The sequence below is a fragment of the Geotrypetes seraphini genome, chromosome 1 (assembly GCF_902459505.1).
Source record: "Geotrypetes seraphini chromosome 1, aGeoSer1.1, whole genome shotgun sequence".
NCBI lineage: Eukaryota > Metazoa > Chordata > Amphibia > Gymnophiona > Dermophiidae > Geotrypetes > Geotrypetes seraphini.
The window spans coordinates 400,294,349-400,313,461 of NC_047084.1; the positions used below are offsets into that span (position 1 = coordinate 400,294,349).

Below are 19,113 nucleotides of genomic sequence, written 5' to 3' on the forward strand. Positions count from 1 at the left end.
CTGGGGTAATTGACTGCAATAAGAGTGAGGGAGGCAGCTATAAAGGGTTTTTGGCTATAAAATGAGCACTTTCTAGCTACACTGCTTCAGATTTCTACTTAATGCATTTAAGTTTGTTTTAAGGTTGCGAAGGAGGGGAGAGAGAGGGAAACAGAAGTACTAAACTAGACGTACTGGAATGTGTTAGTATGATTAAGATGCAAGTTTTCAAGTTTTTTTTTTCAAGTTTATTAGGTTTTTATATACCGCCTATCAAGGTTATCTAAGCGGTTTAACAATCAGGTACTCAAGCATTTTCCCTATCTGTCCCGGTGGGCTCACAATCTACCTAACGTACCTGAGGCTATGGAGGACTAAGTGACTTGCCCAGGGTCACAAGGAGCAGCGCGGGGTTTGAACCCACAACCCCAGAGTGCTGAGGCTGTAGATCCAACCACTGCGCCACACACTCCTCAGTTACTTACCATAACAGGTGTTATCCGAGGAAAGCAGGCAGATATTCTCACAGATGGGTGACATCATCCACAAAGCCCAGTAAGGAGAGTACTAAAGTTTACTGTCACTTTAAGCTTTAGGAAGCTTTGAGACTGCCCACAATACGCATGCACAAGTGCCTTCCTACCCGGCACCAACTCACTAAGTCGTCAGTTCTATGTTCAAGTGAAGAAACCAATTAGGGGAGGTGGGTGGGATATGATATTTGCCTGCTATCCATGGATAACACCTATTATGGTAAGTAACTGTGTTTTATCCTTGGATAAGCAGGCAGCATATTCTCACAGATGGGGCTCCCTAGTTAACTAACAGGGATAGAGGGAGAGTTGGCCTTCAAGGAAAAATAAATATATAGTGCCATGCCCTAAAAGCAGACATTGTCTGATATGAGTTGGCGGAGAATAAGAGAAGGAAAATAAATAGAGGACTAATAAGAGGTATACAACTGTCCTCAGCAAGAGTGAAAGATCAATGTGTATGGAGGCTGTAAAATAGAAGCCGACCTCAGAGCAGCAGGTAAATCCGAGGATAGAAGAGGGAGACTTCTAAAAAAAAATCTAGGAAAAAATAGTAGATTGGATACTGGAAAGAGGCATTTATAAGAGTTACTAGATCAAAATACTAGTTGAAGCCATTCATGTCCCAGGTCGACAGATGGGAAATGAAAGGGAAAAATGGCAAAAGCAAAGAATACATGGTTCCCGTTGATAGAATAATGTTGTTGGAAGAAACAGAAAAAACAAACATAGGAAGGAGAGAAACTCCATAACTATGGAAGGGAGAATGTGGGAAAAGTTGGAAAGGAAGAGTGGCTGACTAAGGGTAAGGCCATATGTCAGAAGTACTTCCCCCGAGGGCTATCTAAGAGTTCTGGTATGTTTTGTAAAGTGAACAGAGCCAGTGCTCAAGGTTTATCAAATATTAGGAGTGCAAGGAAAGAAGAGGAGGAGAAGTTTTATCTCCTGGATTAAACAGGGCCAACAAAAGCTGGAGCAGTCAGAGAGCGGAAGTCAATGAAGAAATAGTAAATGGCAGATAGAAGTCATTGAATGTTTCCTTTAATGAAGTAAAAAACGGAAGATCAGAGAGAGGAATATGCAAAATTATCCAGTCCCAGGCCCTACTGATATACTGAGCTAGAGTACTGAGCTCAGAATCCAGAGAACTGAGCAAGAGAAATAGGACCGTTGCCTAGTTTAGCAAAAAATGGAAGGAAAGGCACAAAAAAGAGAGCAATTGAGAATTTAGATGCAATTGGTGGAGAAATAGAGTAAGAGGAAACTGGACACAGTGGAAGCTAACTCCGGAATGCCCAGATGGCTTCTAGTACTAGATAGAAGGACAGAAAGGAACCAAACAATAAAGGTAAAGACTAGAGAGTTGCACGGGGACAGAAATCGCACCCATCCCCGCCCGTCCCTGCCCGTATCCTCTCTGTCCCCACCCATCCCCGCCAGGATCCTCTCCATCCCCGTCAGGATCCTCTCCATCCCCGTCAGGATCCTCTCCATCCCCACCCATCTCCGCAAGGAATTACGTCCATCCCCATAAAAAGCAGCAATTACTTCTGACAGGATCATCAATTCCACAGTTTCTTTTGTGTTTGCACTGCTGTTTTCCTTGTGGAATCTCTTTGGTGGAACCCTTTTTTTGTTTTCTGTTCAGGTAATTAACTTATAAACCCCCTTTTTTACTACGGCTGACGTGTCCATTATATTATATGGACGAACCCTGCTTCCAAAGCCTTCCATCCCCGTGGGAATCCCGTTGGCTAGAGGGGGTCCCCGTGGGAGTCCCGTGGGCCAGAGGGGGTCCCCGTGGGAGTCCCGTGGGTTAGGGAGGTATTCCCATGGGACACCCCCCCCCCCCGCGGACTCGCGGGATTCCCGCGATCCCCGTTCCTGTGCAGACCTCTAGTAAAGACCTTCTGAATGTGAAAAAATGTACGACCTGGAATGTGAACTTTGGACCAAAATCCAGGACTCTACCTCTGAGCCAAATTTGCTCAATGAAGGTAATATGAAAACCGAAGATTGGAGGCTCAGGAGAACTAGAAATGGAATTGGGTGAATGTTTGTTTAAATTGCTTCTTAGGAGGTTTATTTAGAAGCGAGAAACAAGGTTAGGGCCATCAAAGAAATAGAAGAATGATGGTAGCAAGGCAGCAGTAGAATGTGATAAAACAACCATGCAACTAGAGTATGAAATGGTTGATGAAGAGACAATTTGGGTTAATATGAATTGAAGGAAACAGGTTGGTATTGTGAATTTCCCAAAAATAGAAGATGTAAAGATTGACAATGAAACGAACACCCACTAGCCCAGTAGGAAAGAAGTGGAAACTTGTTAACAAAAGCATTCTGTATGTCTTGCAGCAGTAAGAAAATAGAATACTACGCACAACAAAATCCAACATAACAGTCGTTGGAGCTTTAAAAAAAATAAATAAATAAAAATAAGAGGAGTTCATAGCATCTACTGCATGCTTGGTAGGCAAGCATATAATAAAATGAAGTGATAGGATACTTGTCCAGAGCCACAAGGAGCCACAGTGGGAAACAAACTTAGAACTTCCGGGTGCCAAGGCAGGCGCCCCAATCACCAGGCACTCATACGCTCCCAGTGAATGAAGCATTAAGCTATAAGATAGTGAGTACTTAGGAAAAAATAATCAATGGAATTTGAAACTAAAGAGTGAATATAACTCATTACAGGGGTAGGAACAGGCAATTGAGAAAACTTGAGCCGTTGTTATGGTAATAGGGTACAAGGTGTCTTTGCTGGCGCTTTTGTTTTTATTTCTTTTCACTCCATATAAAGTAGCAAAAAAAAAAATAAAGCAAAAATGCAGGCTATATTGCAAGGCGTTAAAGCGGGCTAGAAAAAATATAATTGCTCTATAAATAGAGTAATAGATATAGGAGATGAGAGATTTAATAGATGAACTTCTCAGTTGGAAGAATTTGAGTAGCAATACTGGATTGATAATACTAAATAGGTATGAAGGAAGTGTCATGTGAAGGTCTAGAAATCACAAAACTAGATCATAGAGGAAGACAAGGTTAGCCTGTAAAGGCATAAAATCATCATTAGTAGAATATGTTGGTGGCCTCCTACAGCTACTCCCAGTCCTCAAAGTTCTTTAGAATAAAGAATAGTTGGAGTAGAAGTCTGAGCTTAACTTGACTTCATTTTTTTTTTTTTTTAGCTCAAGCAGGTGGTCAGTAAGGTGATATGTTATGAAAGAAGTATAGAAGGTCTCAAGAAAGTATAGCCAGTATCCTCTGGGTCTACTTGACTAAGATAGTAACATTGATGAACAGTGGTAGACAAACCTGATTGCTCCTGCAAAAAACCTGGGCGAACATGTCTGCAACAAAGAAGAAGCAAGTTGGAGGTATATAGAGCTGAAGATGTTTCACAAGGCAATCATGGACATAAGTGTCAAGGTCATAGGTAGATGAGGAGATGATCAGATGGCAGTCTGAATATACAAGATGACAAGAATCCAGACTCAGGAGGAATTTTCACCAAAGCGATGCTGAATGTCAGTGTCCATGGCAGAGACTCATAGTCATGCCAGACATCTCATAGGAATAGATATAGCCAATGCTCTGGATGTAACATCAAATGTATCAAAATCCAAACTTGCCATAAAGTTTTTGGCTTGGAGTAGTCCATGAGTGGTTTCTTGGAATTCCGGAAGTTGTCCAGATGGAAGATATTATAGAAGTCAACCAACTTCTGTAGAGATCTTTAAAGATTAAATGACATATAGAAGATTAAATGACATATAGAAGATATAACTGAGGTGGTGTATCATAGGCACTTCCAATCTCCTTCCTTGTGGGAGTTTGTTCCAGCAGAGGAGTATAGAATAAATAGAACTGAAGAAAAGGAGGATCCAACTTTAAAGGGTCTACACCCAGAGTGGATCTTTCCGTTCAGTATCTTGAATATTGTAATAAGCAGAGTTGGAGTAGTTGTGATGGGTAGAAGAGGCAATCCATCTTTAACAAGTTCTATACTTCTGATGGATTCCTCTATGGAATGGCTCTGAGAATGAGAAATAGAAGAGACATTCCATGCTTAATAGACTGTACACCCATGATGAGATGCTCTGATTTGGAAGTATGTTCATGATAAGGAAAAGAGGCGATCCAACTTTAAAAAACTCTAAAGCCAGAGTGGATTCTTCCGACTCTTATCAATAGTGTTGTCAATGCAAGTGTGTGCAGCGGAGAACAACCAGAAAGGAGCTCATTATTGAAAGTGCAGATTGCGTGGATCCAATGATCCAAACTAAGACACTGAAAGCTTCTCGATGAGAGATGTCCAATCCATATAGTTTCAAGTTTTATTGTGTTTAATATACCATCAACATGTATCTAGCCGGTTTACAATGCTAAAAACAAAAATAAAATAAAAGATAAAATAATAATTATATACATATGAGGGATATAAAACTGCTGGAGAGGGTGCAGAGACGAGCAACGAAGCTAATAAGAGGTATGGAGAACTTGGAATATGAGGAACGACTCAAGAAACTGGGACTGTTCTCCCTTGAGAAGAGGAGGCTGCGAGGGGACATGATCGAGACGTTCAAAATGCTGAAAGGCATCGATAAAATAGAGCAGGAAAATAAATTATTTACATTGTCCAACGCGACACGGACAAGAGGACATGGTTTGAAGCTAAGGGGGGACAAGTCCAGGACAAATGTCAGGAAGTTCTGCTTTACGCAGCGAGTGGTAGACGCCTGGAATGCTCTCCCAAAGGAGGTTATTGAGGAATCCACTGTGCTAGGATTCAAAGGCAAATTAGATGCACATCTCCTTACGAGAGGCATAGAGGGATATGGGTGACTAAAACTACATCAGGTGTATACCTGACTGGGCCTCCGCGTGTGCGGTTCGCCGGACTCGATGGACCATGGGTCTGATCCGGAGATGGCAGTTCTTATGTTCTTATTATAAAGACGATAAACAAGAACTTATATGAATTTGAGGGTAATAAGGGGGAGGAAGGGTAAAGAAATACATTATTAAAACAAAATTTATAAGAAAGAGAGGAGGGGGAGGATATGACATCAGGGATAGGGTCGCTTCATAAAAGCAGTTGAGATGATTTTACTAGTTTTGGGAAAGGAAATATTTAGAGATTATGATATGCATCTTGAAAAAGAAATGTTTTTAGTTTGGTCTTGAATTTAACGAGAAGATTTTCATGACGGGATTGAGGTGGCATGGCGTTCCATAAGGTTGGAGCAACTACAGAGAAGTTAATTTTCCTAGTGTAGTAGAATTCTTTGATGGAAGGAACGGCCAGTACTCCCCCGATATTCGCAGGGGTTCCGTTCCAGGAACCCCCCCCCCCCCCCGAATATTCAAAAAACCGCGAATATGGTTTTTCATGGGGGAGCCTGAAGAGGGCAGCAGGAGAGCAGCCGGAGTGCCTCGAGTGCAGGAAATCACTCGCGGTATGCTCCGACCGCCTCTTCCTGCATTAAGTCGGGCCTTATCCAATCAGGAGCCAAGTGTCAAAGCAGCTCCTGATTGGATAAGGCCCAACTTAGTGCAGGTGATTTCCTGCACTCGCGGCGCTCCGACTGCTCTCTCCTGCCTCTCCCGTTGCTCTCTCCTTGTCGGCTGTTCGCGTTCGGAAAATACCGCAAATGACTGGGACCGCCAACCGCGAATGACCGGAGGAACACTGTACATTGGTAATAGTGGTCTTGGTACCGGTAGGTAGATTAATGACTGGTACTTAAGGGATTGCTGAGGATAGGCCGGTACCGAGGGAGATAGTGGAAGCACCGATACCAGTCATTGGAGGTAGAGTTACAGAAGAGCAGTAGTACCAAGGGTAAAAATTAGAATTGGTACCAAGCCTCGGTAAAGCTAAAATATAACAGAACGAGATTAAACGGTAACAAATAGCCTCTGATGCTAATTAAGCTGGGCCAGTACCAAGTAGAGAGTGAGAGAGAGGGCATTAAGAACAATCTCATTGCAATCGCATGGGCAGAAGTACACCATACAGGCACACTGCATATGCTGAAGTGGATACTATGAAGCTGGAAAATTAACAACATAAGAACATAAGAACATAAGAAATGCCTCTACTGGGTCAGACCTGAGGTCCATCGTGCCCAGCAGTCCGCTCACGCGGTGGCCCAACAGGTATAGGACCTGTGCAGTAATCCTCTATCTATACCCCTCTATTCCCTTTTCCAGGAGAAAGTTGTCCAATTCCCTCTTGAACCCCAGTACCGTACTCTGCCCTATCACGCCCTCTGGAAGCGCATTCCAGGTGTCCACCACACGCTGGGTAAAGAAGAACTTCCTAGCATTCATTCTGAATCTGTCTCCTTTCAACTTTTCTGAATGCCCTCTTGTTCTTTTATTTTTTGAAAGTGTGAAGAATCAGTGTTCAAAATAATGTATTGTGAGTGCTCAGTTTAAAACACTATCAAAACACAGCATTAAAGCTCATTAATTATGTTACAACCAGACATCATCGCACCCACCTGCCTGCCTTAAGCTGCATAATCAACTTCTAAGATCTTATATTATATATACTAGTGTTTATATAATTAACAGGTGCTAGAATAGATATATCTGTCTTTCTTTCTTTCTCTCTCTCTCCTTGGCCACTGTCTGTGTCTGTCTTTCTGTCTCTCTCTCCTTGGCTGCTGTCTGTGTCTGTCTTTCTGTCTCTCTCTCCTTGGCCACTGTCTATCTGTCTCTCTCCTTGGCCGCTGTATGTCTTTCTTTCTATCTCTCTCTCTCCTTGGCTGCTGTCTGTGTGTCTGTCTGTCTTTCTGTCTCTCTCTCGATCCCTGTGTTTCTGTCTGTCTTTCCGTCTCTCCCTCTCCTTGGCCGCTGGCTGCCTTTCTGTCTCTCCCTCTCTCCCTCTCTCCTTGGCCGCTGTCTGTCTTTCTGTCTCTTTCTCTCTCTCTCGTTGGCCGCTGTCTTTCTGTCTCTCTCTCTTTCTCTCCTTGGCCGCTCTGTCTGTCTGTCTCTCTCCTTGGCTGCTGTCTATCTGTCTTTCTGCCTCTCTCTCTCCTTGGCCGCTGTCTGTATCTGTCTCTCTCTCTCTCTCATTGGCCTCTGTCTGTCTTTCTGTCTTCTCTCTCTCTCTCCTTGGCCGCTATTTGTGTGTCTGTCTTTCTGTCTCTCTCTCTCCTTGGCCGCTGTCTGTGTGTCTGTCTTTCTGTTTCTTTCCCTCCCTCCCTGCGTTCCGCTGTCCTTCCTTTGCCCTCCCCCTCCCCTCCCCCCAGCCCACCCCACCCTCTTTCTGCGGCAGTGCCACCAGCGCCATGGCAGTGAATAAACAGATCCTAGACGCCATCGGAATCAAGGATGTGTTGAACTGGTTCCATGGCTTTCTTACATCCCGTACCTACCAGGTACGCTTCAACTCCGATCACTCCGATACCTGGAGCAACTCTTCCGGGGTGCCACAAGGGTCACCGCTTTCCCCATTGCTTTTCAATGTCTACATGTCCTCATTGGGCGTGCGACTAACCCAACTGGGGATAAAATTATTCAGTTACGCAAATGATTTTACGATCATCATCCCATTCACCAACTCTATCTCAGATACCATTCCCAAGGCATCCGATGCCATAAATGAGAGGGAACAATGGATGACAGATTTCAAGCTCAAACTTAATCCAGAAAAAAACAAAATTCTTTGTTGCCTCTCCCCACTCGCTTGACAACAAAACCTCACTATGCATCAACGAACTCAATTACCGTATTTTCACGCATATAACGCGCGCGTTATACACGATTTTACAAACCGTGCATAACCTTGCGCGTTTTACAATTTTTTTTTTACATTCTGATCCGGCATTCCCCCTGCAAACCGGCATCCTCCCCCCCCCTCGCTCGCGTCACCCCCCTTCCCCGTGATCCTACATCCCCCCCCCAGCACCGCAAATACAACTCTTACCCGATTGGGCACCGGCACCAATGCACAGCATGTGCCAGTGCCAGTGCCCGAAGATCCTCCCTTGTTGGTTTGGGCTGGGCCGGGCGGTGCGAGAGAGATCCTCCTTCTTCCTCTGCCGGGCTGGACTAGGCTTTGAGCATTTGCGCATGCTCAAAGCCTGGTCTCACTCTCTCCGAGATAGAGAGCGAGACCAGAAGGCTTTGAGCATGCGCAAATGCTCAAAGCCTAGTCCAGCCCGGCAGAGGAAGAAGGAGGATCTCTCTTGCACCGCCCGGCCCAGCCCAGCCCAGCCCAAACCAACGAGGGAGGATCTTCGGGCACTGGCACATGCTGTGCATTGGTGCTGGTGCCGGTGCCGGTGCCCAATCGGGTAAGAGTTGTATTTGCGGTGCTGGGGGGGATGTAGGATCACACAAGCGGGAGGGGAGGATGCCGGTTTGCAGGGGGAATGCCGGATCAGATTACCTCTGATCAGAGGGGGAGGGGGGTGACACGAGCGGGGGGGGGGGGAGGATGCCGGTTCGCAGGGGGAATGCCGGATCAGATTATCTCGGATCAGAGGGGGAGGGGGGGGGTGACGCGAGCGGGGGGGGGAGGATGCCGGTTCGGAATAGGCGGGAGGAGATTTTAGCATGTGCGGTATACGCGTGTGCGCGCTATATTAACATTTTATTACATAAATTTGTGTGCGCGTTTTACACGGGTGCGCGGTATATGAGTGAAAATACGGTACCCTATTCAGCCCACCTTAAAGATACTAGGGGTAATCCTGGATCAATGCCTAACCATGAAAGACCAGGTGGACTCCATAATCAGGAAGGGTTTTTTCACTCTCTGGAAACTCAGATCCATTAAATCTTATTTCGATATGTCAGCATTCAAAATCCTAGTGCAATCCCTCGTCCTAAGTCAACTTGACTACTGCAACATAGCCTATAAAAGAATATACGACGTCTTCAAATGATGCAAAATGCTGCGGTTAGACTTATCTTCGGGCTGAAGAAATTTGATCACGTGACACCTTATTACCGACAATTGCACTGGCTGCCGATGGAAGCACGTGTAAAGTTTAAATTTGCCTGCCTCTACTTCAAAGTACTATATGGACTAGCCCCCAAATACATAACTGACCTTTTCTCCTTTTCCACCAACAAACATAAGAAGCATACATTCAAAGTTCGTTTCCCCTCCAATTAAAGGTTGCAAACTGAAAAAACACCATGATCACCTTCTCTCACACCAAGCAGCCTTATGGGGTAAAGACCTAGATCAACTACTTTTGCTCACTACCTATGAGGAATTTAGGAAGCGCCTAAAAACACACCTGTTCCTGAAATACCTGAACAACTGACCTACTCTTCCCTCTCTCCTCAATAACAATCCTCCCGACCTCTTACCCTTTCCTCTCTCCCCTCTTTAGTCCGCATAGAACTCTTGGTTCTGTGATATATACAAATTGTTATTATCATATCGTAATTTTCGCTGTACTTTCAAAATTGCACATAGAACTCTTGGTTCTATGATATATATAAATTATCGTAATTTTTGCTGTACTTTTTGAATTGCACGGCCTTCTCCTAAGAGGCCCACTTGGAAATTTCTTTCAATCTGTATATCTTATACTCTCGCTCAGCAAATTGTATATCTATAATTTTGCTTCATAAATGTTTCTGCACTCTGTATTTCCTCTGACTATCTGCACATTGTAACTCGCTGAATGTCCAGCTCTCTTGATTGTAAACCGCCTAGAAGTCGCAAGATTGTGGCGGTATAGAAGAATAAAGTTATTATTATTATTATTATTATCCTCATCCTCGACTCGCCCAATGAACTGAAATTCAGAGGTAAACCCTGTTGGTTCGCTACCGGGCAGACAGAGAGAGCGGCTCCTGCAACCTGCAACGGTGCTTTGATCCAGAGAGGAGAGTGGAGGGGGAGGAGAAGGCCATGCGACCAGGAAGTAGCAGTGGTTGTAACCTTCCCTCCCCTAGCTCCGTAGCTCAGTCACCACTTCCTCCTTCTCTCCCCGGTGTTAGCTCCAAACGTGTGCACGCACCGCACGCACGCCGCAAATCGAACACAGCCTCGGAGTCAGAAACCACGGCAGCAGGGATCACAAAATTGTAAGTGCGCATGCGTGCTTAAGGTTTTATTATAGAGGATATGGAGGTTGTAATTAACTTGAAAGGCGTGTTCAACTTCCAATACAGGTGTGAAATTCTGGTAGAAAAAGTTAGTAATGCTGGTTAGTGTCCAAAAATAATATCATCCCTAAAGCTTCTCAATCCAAAAGTGCTCCAATAGACGTGAAGTGTCCGTGAAACCTCTCATGCAACCTAACTTCACGTCTATTAGAGCATTCCGGAACTTGGAGGCGAGGAGGATGGCAGTTTGAGTGCAGAGCTCCTCTCCCTGGACAATCTGCCTGCTTTTAAATATCAGCAGCAGTGGGAGATCAATTGCTTTTACACCTAAGCAGCAACGGGACCAACCCACCAAAAACCCACAGTCCCGATCCTGCAAAAATATGAGCTCCACCCTCCCTACAGTCCGCTAGGAAAATCAACTGCTTTTACACCTAAGCAGCAGCAGGACCAGCCACCACTACCAAGAGCCCTTTGCCCCGATCCAGCCAGGCATGTGAGCTCCTCCCTCTGCAGTCCATTGGAGAGATCAATCTACCTGCTTTTAAATATCAGCAACAGTGGGAAATCAACTGCTTTTACACCTCAGCAGCAGCGGAACTATCCGCAACTACCAAGAGCACACAGACCCGATCCAACCAAGAGTGTGAGCTCCACCTCCCCCTGCAGTCCACTAGGAAGATCAACTGTTTTTTACACCTAAGCAGCAACAGGACCAGCCACCACTACCGAGAGCCCTTTGCCCTGATCCAGCCAGACAAGTAAGCTCTTCCCCCAGCATTCCGTTGGAAAAATCAATATGCTTGCTTTTAAATATTATCAGAAGTAGGAGATCAACTGCTTTTACACCTAAGCAGCACCAAGACCAGCCGCCACTATCGAGAGCTTTTGTCCCAATCCAGCCAGACGTGTATGCTCTTCACCATACAATTTGTTGGAGAGATCAATCTGCCTGCTTTTAAATATCAGCAGCATTGGGAAAACAACTGCTTTTACACCTAAGCAGCAGCGGGTCCATCCGCAACCACCAAGAACCCACAGACCCGAACCTGCCAGGAATGTGAGATCTGCCCCCCCTACAATTCGATAAGAAGATCAACTGTTTTTACACCTAAGCAGCAATAGGACCAGCCGCCACTACCGGGAACCCTTTGCCACGATTCAGCCAGACATATAAGATCTTCCCCCAGCATTCCATTGGAGAGATCAATCTACCTGCTTAAATATCAGCAGCAGTGGGAGAACAACTGCTTTTACACCTAAGCAGCATTGGGACCAACCGCAACTACCAAGAGCCCATAGACCAGATCATGACAGGAGTGTGAGCTCCACACCTCCTGCAGTCCGCTAGGAAGATCAACTGCTTTAACACCTAAGTAGCAGCAAGACCAGCTGCCTATAATAGGAGCCCTTGCCCCGATCCAACCAGGCATGTGAGCTCCTCCCCCTATATCCCGTTTAAGAGATCAATCTACCTGCTTTAAATATCAGCAGCAGTAGAAAAACAACTGCTTTTACATACAAGCAGCAGCGAGACCTACCGCAACCACCAAGAGCCCACAGACCCGATCCTGCCAGGAGTGTGAACTCCTCCCCCTGCAGTCCATTGGAGAGATCAATCTGCCTGCTTTTAAATATCAGCAGCAGTGGAGATCAACTGCTTTTACACCTAAGCAGCAACAAGACCAGCCACAACCACCGAGAGCACACAGACCCGATCCTACCAAGAGTGTGAACTCTTCCCCCCATGCAATCCGCTAAGAAGATCGACTGTCGGCTCCGGGCGGCTTTCCCGCAGAGGAGAGAATCCTGCATTCACCGTGGGCCTCATCTGGGACAGCCTCCTTGGAGCAGCTGGGGCACAGGCAGTGTGTCTGGGAGGGAATGCATGGATGGGAGAACATCACAGGGGAGGAGACATAGGCATCCTGGGACTGTCTGCCAAGTCTCTTCCCTGAAGAAGCCCTTTCTGGAAACGTCAATCGCTCCTCCTAAACTTACTTGCTCCACTTCATCACTGACGCTGAAACCGTGGATTGAAGACAAAGTTTTATTTTATTTTTCTTTCCAGCTTAAGATTTATCTTTAATCTTATCTATTGTTTTGCCTTTTGTCTTTGTTTTGTTCTATTTCTATCATTTAAATTTCTCCAGAATTCTACTGTTCAACGGCTCCCCCTTCTGCTTCTATTCCTTTCTCTCCTCTCTTCTACCTTCCAAAGTATTTAGATCAATGCTGTCTTGTTAAAATGTTTATTTTATTTTTATTTTTCCTCTAACTCTACTTTTCACTTCTCTATTACCCTCCAGGTACTTTAGTTAGATTGTGAGCCTTCGGGACAGTAAGGGAATTTTTCAAGTACCTTTCTTATTTCTAATCTTAATGTATATTTTCTGTAAACCGCTTAGAACCTAACGGATGTAGCGGTATATAAGAAATAAATTACATTACATTACTGATTTTCTCTACCAGACTTTCACACCTGGATTGGAAGTTGAACACGCAACACTGCCTTTCAAGCTAAGTACAACCTCCTTATATATATAATAAGATCTTAGAAGCTGATTATGCAGTTTAAGGCAGGCAGTTGGGTGCGATGTCTGGTTGAAGCATCATTAATGAGCTTTAATGCTGTGTTTTGATGGTGTTTTAAACTGAGCACTCACAATACATTATTTTGAACACTGATTAGTGTTGGTTTTAATGAGAAAGTATATGTTTTTTGTTTTTTATTGAATTTATTTTTCTTGATTTTTGTGATTCAATATTACATTTTGGTTTTCTCCCAAGTTTTTTTCTTTTTTACTATGAAGCTGATACATAAGGTGAAGTAGGGTGTTGAACCATTGGTAACCTCAAAGAAGAGGCACTTTTCAGAGGTGACAGCCTGCATCAAAAATAGTAGCATCAACATAAGGCATCAATTGAGAAACTCAATACTATGAATGCCTGCAACCCTAATCAAGGCTTCTCATGTTGTCTACCGGTACCGAGAGGAATCAGTACCATCTAGAAGACCAAGTTGTTGGATATAGTTACTACTGCTTAGAGTGAAATGGATGCACCTGTACTGTGTTGGTGTAGCAAGGTGTCAAAGTGTTGGTAACCCCGAGACATGCTTCAAAAATGACAGCCTGCATTTTTGACAATGGCATCAATGGGACGGAACTATCAAGTGACTTGATGCTGGAAATGCCAACGATACTGTTGATGATATCGAAGTCAATGTTGATGTCCACCAGTACCGAAAGGAAGCAGTACCGCAGAAAAGTCCAAATTGCTGGGCACCCTACCCCAAGCCTAATCTCTTCTTATAAAGAAAAAACAACAACAACAACAAAAAAAAAAAAAAAACCCACATTTTGTTGTTTGTTGGCAAGTTATTGTTTTGGGGGAGTTTTTTAGCCCTGGAAGATTAGGAATAGTTCCAGCAGAAAAGGTAGAACATCACATGTCAAGTAAAAAGGCCAAAAAGCCGTTGACGCTATTGGTAGGGGCAAAGGCTTCAAAATTGCCTACAGGCCCCAGTGGTGAGCATAGGGAAATTTTGTTAGAAAATAAAAGATTGTGGGGGGGTCATATGATGATGCAGAACTAAACCGAGGCTCCTTGCCTTAGCTCTGACCCCTTCTCGCCAATTTGGTTGGGCTTTTTTGCTATTTATCCCCTTCCCTGCATCACCCCAACATTTCTGTGTATGCCCCCGACCTACTGCTTCCAAAGGGTACGAAAATTCATTCTTTAGAGCCCAGGATAACAGTATATCCAGCAAAACAACTCGGCCAGCAAAAGCACAGTGGCAGGCAATATGGCAATATGGCAATATGGCAATATGGCATCTAAGTCTACTCCTTCGCCGAATGTCATACTTAAAGACACTGCCAAGAAAGAGCTCAGTAGTGACATTTAGGCAGTGATAGACGATTGTCTGTCTAAGCTACAGGCAATGGTGGAGGATATCAGGGATAGTCTGGAAAGGCACGGCAAGCAGCTTCACACCGTGGAGGAACAGGTACGCACCTAGGAAACTCAGTGTCAGACCTTGCAAGCCCGGCTCGAAGACCAGGAGAAAAAGGGCCACCTAAACAACATCCGGATAATGGGTCTGGCTGAATTGATTCCGGAGGCAGAGCTTTGGACAGTGGTGGAATGATGGATACTGGAGGCCTTGCACCACCAGGTACATGTGTTCTGGCGGAACGTGTTCACCGGCTGGGCCCTCGCAGAGAAGGGGGGTCAATCAACCATGCCCCATGATGGCCAGGATTTTAAACTTCGCAGATAAAGCTCGGCTGTCATCCTACTGAAAAAAGGTCTCTCTGGACTACCATAGCACCAAGATACTCCTCTTTAATGATTATTCTGCGGAAGTTGTTGCACGTTGCTGAGCATTGGCGCCATACTGTTCTGAATTACAGACCCAGAGAATACGTTTCGTGGTTCAATTCCCTGCACGAGTGTACATCTTGGGAGATGCCGGGCCAAAGGTGTGCGATAATTTAGAATAACTCAAAACCTATGTTCAGTCTGGCCCCACCAGTCCCTTAAATTGCCATGGCTGGCCACGGATCTCTTTGCCACCTACATGCTACTTGACCAGTAGTGATATTTTTCACTCTTTATTTTTAGTGTTCTTTTTGAGCATGTCTATCCCGGGACTGTACTGCTCTCCCTTCTTAGCAAGATTATTCATCACCATCTAAGGATGGAGCACTGCGTCTGAGCTCTGCCTAGTAGAGAAGTGAACACTATTTCCTTGAACTTCTTTTCCTTGATACAAGACTTGGATGGGTGTGTGGTGCAGTGAACTGTGGAGCAGCCCTTTTTTTTGACGGCTACTTGCCTCCCTTTTTGGAATTCTGGTTGAAGATGCACACAGGTTTTATTTTTTCAGGGACTTTTGCTTGTACATGACTTGTCCCTGTTTATTAGCCTTATATATGCTGTATGAGGAGCTATGAGGGTATTAATCTAGGGCAGGAAGGGGGTTGGGAGCAGGCTTCTTTGTTTGTTTTTATGGAATTGATGGAGGGAACTGGAATGGTGGGTGGGGAGGAATGGGGGTTTTGTTTGGACTGAATGCGTTGTGTTGTTGCTAGAATGGGTTAAGTGTGTGGAGTTTGTGTGTTTTCAATTGTGGGCAGACGAAGATTGGGAAGTTCAGAGCAGGAGGGACACTTCAGCGACAGGGATTTCCATGTCTTATCTACTGGGAGGCCCTGGGTGACTCAGTTAATTATACCATTCAGGATCAGTGCCTTCTATGTTTCAAATGGCTACAGCTGATTTATCCTATCTAACTTAATGTGGCTGTCCTAAATTCTCCCATTAAAAGAAAGAAAGTCCTGGCCTTTTTGAGGAAGGAACGGGTGTCCACAGCCTTTCTACAGAAACGCACCTCACTGTGGGAGAACATAAAAAACTAGTAAGAGACTGTATGGGAGATATAGCATTCTCTTCCTACAACTCCAGACAGTGAGGGATGGCCATCCTCATACATAAAGCAGTAACACATGACACTCGCAAAGTTTTGCAGGATCCACAACATCGTTTTGTGATTTGGGTGGGAATGCTACAGGATCACCCTGTGGTCCTGTGTAACCTTTATGCCCCTAATGTTTACTCTCACTCTTTTTTTTCAGGGGTACTGGCTAAATTGATTGCCTTGCCTAATTACAAGTTGGGCGTCACGGGAGATTTTAATGTCCCAAGCATCCCCTCCACTGATTGTAAACCTGTGCAACGGGGACAATGAATAGGTAGGGGTGAAATTCCTGATGGGTGAGTTGGATCTGATAGATGTGTGGTGTGCTTATCACCCCGGTAAGATGGATTTGACTATTTATTCTGGGGTCCATCATAGACATTTACATCTTGACTACATTCTGATACCCTCTCAGTCAGTGGGTAGAGTGATTCGTACACTTATTTTGAATGTTCCTTTTAGCACCATGTAGCAGTCACTTTAAACAAGAAATGGCAATGAGAAAATTTAGAAGCTTAACTCCACTCTATATTTGGATAAGGCCTTCCACGCTTATTTAGTAGAAGCATGGACACAATATTATCAACTTAACACGGGAGGTGAAGTCTCTGACACAGTGTTCTGGGAGGCCGTTAAGTCATACTTACGGGGTAGGATTATAGAGTACATGATTCGCAAATGTAAACAGAGGGATGCTGAGTTGGTTTAAACAATTACGTACCTGTAAAGCCTACTACATGTTGGAGTCTATAGCTGATGCGCAACGCCTATACTTGAACATCCGGAAACAAATTGATAACATTCTGACGGACCACGCAATAACTCCACCTAGATCACGTGACGCCATGAAGCAGGACAGACGCTGATCGCGCTCTGTCCTGCCACTTCCTCTCACAAACCCCTCTTATCGGCGATTTTTTTGGTGCCATCCACCGCGTTCCTGCTCGGGTTAGTCCTCTAACACCTCTGCTCCAGCCGGCCGGGTTCAGCTGCGTGAGATGTCGGCAAAAGCGCCGCGGAAAGACCGGGACCGACAGAAAGCTGGGGACAGCAAGATGGCGGTGCCTGCTAGCCCTGAAGTGGCGGGGAGTCCGGCATGGGTCTCAGAGGTGGCTGCTGAGGTGACTGTCGCGATGGAGCTGATATTGGAGAAGCGTCTGCTCCCCATTGACGCTAAGCTCGAGCGGGTCCAGGAGAAGCTCGACGTGATGGGGCAGGAAGTGTCTTCTTTTCACCAGCGAGTGGAGGCTTTGGATGACCGCGTGCTGGGCGCGGAGGGCCTGCTGAGTAGTCATGCCAAATCTCTTGCAGCATTGGAGGATCGTTTGGAGGACCTGGAGAACCGGTCTCGGCGCTGCAATTTGAGGTTTGTTGGCCTGCCCGAAGATTTGCCTGAGTCTGACCTCCGTTCCACTATGGAATCTTGGATTGCTGCTTCCCTGACTCTGCCACCTGGACTGGGTCCTCTGTGCATTGAAAGAGCTCACAGGTTGGGCATTAAGCGTTCCATGATGGCGAGACCGTGGGTGGTGATAATTAAACTGTTAAGCTATGTTCATAAGCAGGCTATTCTCCAGGCTCTCCGTGGGGGTCAACATCTGACTTATAACAACAAGAGAATTTTATGTTTCCAGGACTACTCTGCCAAAGTTTCGCAGCAGCGTCGAGCTTTTGCCCCAGTGTGTACGGCGTTGATACAACGCAATATTCGCTTCGCCTTGCTGTACCCGGCGAAACTTCGGGTCCAGAGTAATGGGGCTACTACTTACTATACCACTGTGGCGGAGGCGCAGTCTTTCCTGGCCCAGGAGCCTATGGCGGGGCCCTCTACCAGCGCCATTTCATCTTCTGAGGGGCCGGCGGAGTGAGGGGGTAACCTGTGGCTCCAGTGGATTAGTGCAACTGCCTGTTTGTGGACTGCAGAGTGACTGATAGCCCAGTTGTGTTTTTCTCTTCTTCTTTCTTTTTTTTATTTTTTATTTTTTTTAATTTTACATTGGTTACTCAGAGATTGCTCTGAGATATTTCTGGTGTATCTTTATTCCTGGGGACCTTTATGTTTCCTCCTGAGGTGGAGAGTACTGTGCCTGGACCTCGCCTGCGCTTCTGAGCTTTGCGGGGTGTACGGTGCTGGCTGCCGGTCCTTTGATCTGTGGCTGAGGTCCTGGTGCTCCTCCTCTTGGTCACTGGGCCCCTGGAGCGGTGGAGCTTAAGAGACCCTGGGGCTCTATTACCTATTTGGACTCTTCTTGCTTGCTGCATTCTTTGTGGGATTTTTGGACGAATTGCTGTTATGGTTCCATTGGGGCTCCTTCAGTGTGTTTGGAGAGGTCTGAGAGGATGGGGACTGGGGGGGGGCTTGGCCTTTAGAGCGGCAGTGAGTGGTGGGGAGGGTTGTTGGTTGTTGTTATCTGGTGTTTGGGAGGTTTTTTTTTTAAATCTCGTATCTTTACTTCTCAGCAGGGCTAAAGGTTGCATTAGGCGTGGGTGATACTCTGTGGGGTGGGGTGGGTTGTCATGGGTTTCCCTAGATTGAGTGTGAAGTCTGTTGGGGGCTTCGGGCGGGGCTTGGATTCGTCGCTGTTGGCTTCTGTTTGCTGCCTTGCAGGGCTGGAGTTTGTTGGCCTCTTTGCCCTCTTCTTGGGCTTTCCTTGGGTGGGGCCCTTCTCGGGGTCTGTTTGTGTATTGTGATGGGTTTGGGTCTTGGGCAGTTTTGGCTTCTTTGGGGTTTGGGGTTGGGGGAGGGAGCGGGCGTTGAATGTGATTTGCTTTTCCTTCGGGGAAAGTCATTGTTGGGGGGATTTAGAGGGGTGGGAGTTTTTCGGGGATGGGTTTTGAGCTGGGCTTGGGGGACAGTTGGGGGGTTGGAGGAGTAGGGTTGGGTTTGGGAGTGGGGGTTCTTTTTTTTGTTTGGTGGGGTGGTTTTTCTTTTTTGTTTTAGCGGTGCCTGATCCCGGGAGACACTCCTTTTTTTTGACTACTTTTTTTTTAGTGGTGTACCAGATGGTGCCATGGGGACTGGTTCCTTTT

The 19,113-nt window shown here is 45.6% G+C and overlaps 1 protein-coding gene across 1 annotated transcript in view; it reads right to left on the reverse strand.

The window, feature by feature from the left end:
- Window positions 1–19,113, reverse strand: part of PCGF3 (polycomb group ring finger 3) — a 1,052,715-nt gene that overhangs the window by 745,285 nt on the left and 288,317 nt on the right.